Below are 5116 nucleotides of genomic sequence, written 5' to 3' on the forward strand. Positions count from 1 at the left end.
GTTTTGATTTTATACTGTGACAAACACACAAACCCAGCTGTGAACATTTTGTTGGAGACATTACTGTTCAGTGTTGGTGCTGGTTTCTAATTACTCATTTTAAAGGTAGAATAAGCTTATTAAAGGTTTCCTCCTTTAGACCTGAGTGTCCTGCTGGTCCAACACGAGCTGTCCGTCCTCTGCAGGCTCCTCATCCTGTAATAAAGTGATGCTGGAGCTGACGGGCAGGGAGGGGTGGGGCACAAGTAGAAAAACACCAACTGCTGCACATGTAACAAAAAACATCACATGCAAAAATGAAACAGGGCGGGGCAGAGGAAGACCCGCCCACTCCCTCAGCAGCCCCATTCACCAAACTCAGGGTAACACACCTACCCACAAGGCCCTGGCTGTACAGTGATGTGTCACAAGCTGTTGTGACTACTGTAATTAAAAAGGAGGGGTGGGTGGCTGCACAGCGAGCAAAGCCACGTGAATTACTGGGGGGGGTCTGCAGCCACCCACCCCTCCTTTTTAATTACACTGACGCTGAGAAAACCCTGAAGTACAAACCAGCAGACTGAAAATACTCAAATATGAAGATCTTAGCAGTGATTAATGCTCATTCTTCATATGAAGGAGCTGACTCGTCCCATCATCTAAGGTGGATATGATATGAAGAAAATAATTCATGGAAAGGCAAACAGGGAAGAGCAGGGACAAATAATTTAGTCATATTTGGAGATGAAACCTATGTAATAAACATTTGAACTGGCTGGCTGTTACCAACACGATCTGCCAGACGCCCTCACGAGGAATGGTGTTAAATACCGGCTTTAGGAAGTGCACAGACTTTTTTGTTAGCACTAAAGCTGCAAATCTGTAATTCACATTTCACTCATATTCATTTTTGCTACTGCGAGCAACAGTTCTGTGATTAGAGCCTCTCAAATGTGCTCTCTGCAGGGTCACATGACTGAATTCATGCACATTGACCTTCATAACATTTATGAAGGTGTGTGTGTGTGCGCGCGTTTGTGCATGCGCCCCCTGCTGCCCTCTGCCTGGACTCTGGGTCTGCAGGAGTGGTATCACAAACAACAGTTTTCAAAATAAAATAAATGTTTCAGTCATTCCACCTTTAGGAAGTTTAAATAACAATGTGGAAAGAAATGCGTCTCAGAAGGGTCACACAAGAGTAAAGTCAGATTTATAGGTGTGTGCGGTGAGTTGTGTGTTGAATGCATGAACATAAAATTTGCGCGTACCTGAATGAACACCTCAGGTTTATGTGGAGCTCCCCACAAACATTAAAAAGGTTCTTATGGAGCGCTTTTCTCCTCTATGCTGCGCACTCGCAGTGCTTTACACAACATACCTCATTCACAGTCACCTCAGAGAGCAACGTGGGGTTCAGTATCTGCCCAAGGATACTTTGACATGCATGAAGCAGCCAGGGAATCGAACCATGGACCCGCTGATCAGTAGGTGACCTGCTCTCCCCCGATCCACAACCACCATATTTTGTACATGAGGAGCATCCAAGTGGAAAACTGCGACATTCCTGTGTATCCCAGTGTCATATCAAATAAACCAGACCTTTTTCGTGAAATCGAACCGCTCCTCAACTCCTGAACACAGAGCTGCTCATGAAGGTCAGTCTGAAATAAAATGCTGGTGGATGCCTCCATATTCGAGGAGTAACTGTGGGTACGAAGCAACACAAAATTTTATTATACGCAGACGACATCCTATTAATGTTAACAGAACCAACTAAATCACTACCAGCTGTGATTGAGTGTAGTGGAGAGTTCAGTCTAATATCTGGATTTAAAATGAACCTGGACAAATCAGAGATTATGTCCTTAGGTGAGAGCAGCACCACTGAACCGATGTATGTTAAGCCCTTCTGCTGGGCCCCAGCGGGATTTGTATACTTAGGAGTCAAAATAACAGAAAATTGACCAATTGTATGCTAAAAATATTAACTCTCTAATAAAAAACCTTAAAGACAGTCTGAACAGATGGATTAATCTTCCAATATCATTTCTAGGCAGAATTAATCTTAAGATGTCAGTACTCCCAAAAATTATATCTATGCTGTTTGTGATATTAAAATCAGAGGATATTAAAGTTATCAATAAAGCAATGACAGATTTTATCTGGGCTGGCAGGAAGCCTAAAGTAAAATTAACTACTCTACAACTGCCAAGGGTACAGGGGGGGCAATACTATATATTGGCCATTCAGACCAGAATGCTCCCCCCCTGGGCTAACGGACAGCTACAATGTCCTTGGACAGAGTTGGAGTCAGCAAGATGCAGACCTTTGTCCCCATTAAACTTATTTAGGGAGACGCCCACATCAATTAACGTGTGTAGTTAAAGACAACTTCCTAATAAAAAATGTAATATGGGCATGGGGGGAAATGAAAACAATGTTTAAAGGTAGCTCATTTAATATTTTATTAATATTAGATGACCCAGAGTGTGGGATTAAACTTTACAGGTTGGCAAAGATCAGGAATAAAAAGAATATATGATCAGTTTGATAATGGAAGCTTCAAAACATTTGATTCCCTGAAGTCTGAATATCATCTGTCAAATAAGCATTTCTATAAATATCTTCAGACACGTGTTGAAGAAAGCCGGCTCCCTGAAGATTTCACAAGAATCTCACCAGGTAGAAAAGTTTCTGTTGAACCATAGAGAGCACAAGCACTCCATATCAAAAGTTTATATTGAGATATACAGTTTGACCGTGGATAAACTGGAATGTTTGAGGAAATCCTGGTGTAACTTATGTAAATGTGAAATACAGAGTGATGGTTGGGACAAATTGTTGCTGCTGCCTTCCAGGGTCTCAATATGCAATAGATATAAAGAATTACAATTTAACATACAGCACAATGTTTACATTTCACCATATATGTACAGTAAGTATAAAAGGGGAGTTTCCCCTAATTGTCCCAAATGTAAGACCCAAATTGCTACAATGCTACATTCCCACAAACAGTGGAAATGTAGCATTGTTCAGACCTTCTGGAGGGCAGTATGTGTTAACATCAGTGAGTAAACAGGTGCCCACAGATCCACTACTATGCTTGCTTGGAAGGGTCCCAGACTCTGATACAACAGGAAGAAATGATCCAAACTCTTCTGTTGCTGGCAAGAATAACTATTTTGTTAAAGTGGGTCGGCATGAACCTCCCTCCATTTCTATATGGAAGTCAACACTCCTGGACGTTTCTGTTTTGATAACACTTGGATATCATGCTGAAGGTAGGATGGATGCTTTTCTGCAAAAATGGAAGAAGCTGCTAGAGGTTCTGGGACTGAACTTTAATTTGGACTCTAGGATGTTCTGTGAATAGACAGACGGATCCATGTGAAGTTTATTTACTCAGCTTCATATGCTGATGCCTAATGCTGCTAAGTACCACCATGTGACTGACCACACATGTATGGAAATTGTGTCATAAAAGAAATAAACATGTTGAAAAATAAAATAAAAATCTGGTGGACGTTCTTGTGCTGCAGCGCCTCAGATGGGAGAGCTGCATGTCTGCACAGCTCCCTGAGACTACAGGCTAACTGATGTGTTGGAATATGATCCAGATCATGTGGAAGAAGCACATCTGACACTTTGATGAGCTTACCTCCTCTGTTAATGGCAGCTACCTTGTTGTTGATGCTCATCTTCAGCAGGTATCAAACAGGTGAAAACTGATTTATGAAGTGTGTCTGTAATCAGCTCAGCAGCTCCTGCTACTAATTTTACAGCAATACTCCATTTTGGTCATGAATCTGTTTTTAGCTGTAAGGACTTTGAAATAAGGCCACAATAGTTTGGTGCAGTTTATTAGCAGTTACAAAAGCACAGGAACATCGTGGTACTGATAAGAAATGCAGGTTTTCTCCTCTGATGAGTGAAATAAAGACAATGAAGCTTCATTAGCTGAACTGTGCAAAAGTAAACTGCACAGTAAAAGCGCTTTGAGTGCTCTGACTGAGTAGAAAAGCGCTATATAAGAACTAGTCCATTTACCATTTACCATGTTAGGAAACCCAGAGGTTACCAAACTAAAAGCTCAAAGGCTAGAATGTAAGTGTACCAGTCACAAACATCTGTTTTTATTATTTTAATTTATGCAACATATAGGCCACCTTTATGTGAAAGTGTGAGACATGTGAATGAATATCTGCAGTAATTATACGGGCTGCTTCCTCAGCAACATAAAAAGAGGGGCAGCTGAAAAAAGCACTCAAGTTTTAATATAAAACTTCACTGTCCTGCATTCAAAATGTCACGGAAATAAACATGTCCACATAATCGTGATACTGTGCAAAAGTCTCGAGCCACTAATATCTTTAGATTTTGTTGCAGTGATTCACTGAAACATGCAAACATACAGAAACACAGGATATGAGGCAAAAACAGTTTGTACAGTCCTAACGAGCTTCAAAGTCTCTGACGCAGCTTCCTGTCATTTCTTTAAGCAGTGAAGAGTTCTCCAGACTTCCTGAAGGACATTCAGAGCTTTTCTTTGGATGTTTCCGCTTCTGGTTCTCTGTCAGGATGATCCCACACTGCTTCAGTGATGCTGAGGTCCGGGATCTGGGAAGGCTGATCCATCACTGATGTTTTACAGATGGTTCTCTCCTGACCTCAACTAGAAATTTCGGATGTGGATCCATCCCTCCATCAGACCTGTTCCACTGATGTTCAACCCAGTTCTTGTGTAATGTGGCAGATCTCAGCCTTTTCTCCCTGTTTCCGTTTTCCTTCCTGAAGAACAGCTTCCTGACAGCTGCTCTTCCCCTGAGACCCTTTCTGATGAGGCCTCAGTGAACAGCTGATGGATCAGCTGAAGGTCCAGATGATCTCTCAGGTCCTGTCAGGTCTTTGCTGGAATAAGTTTTTAGACTTATTAGTTTCCTCATTTTTTAAGGAAACACTGCTCACATGCTGAGATTTGCCAGATTTTCAGGTAACAGCTGTTTGGGAATCACTGGTGCAAAAATTCTATTTGAAGCCTCTCAAACTGTGTTATTACCCCGCCCACCAACGGGAAGAGCGAGGGCATGTTTTATTACCCCGCCCACCAACGGGAAGAGCGAGGACATGTTTTATTACC

Source organism: Archocentrus centrarchus, unplaced genomic scaffold, assembly GCF_007364275.1.
Source record: "Archocentrus centrarchus isolate MPI-CPG fArcCen1 unplaced genomic scaffold, fArcCen1 scaffold_55_ctg1, whole genome shotgun sequence".
Lineage (NCBI taxonomy): Eukaryota > Metazoa > Chordata > Actinopteri > Cichliformes > Cichlidae > Archocentrus > Archocentrus centrarchus.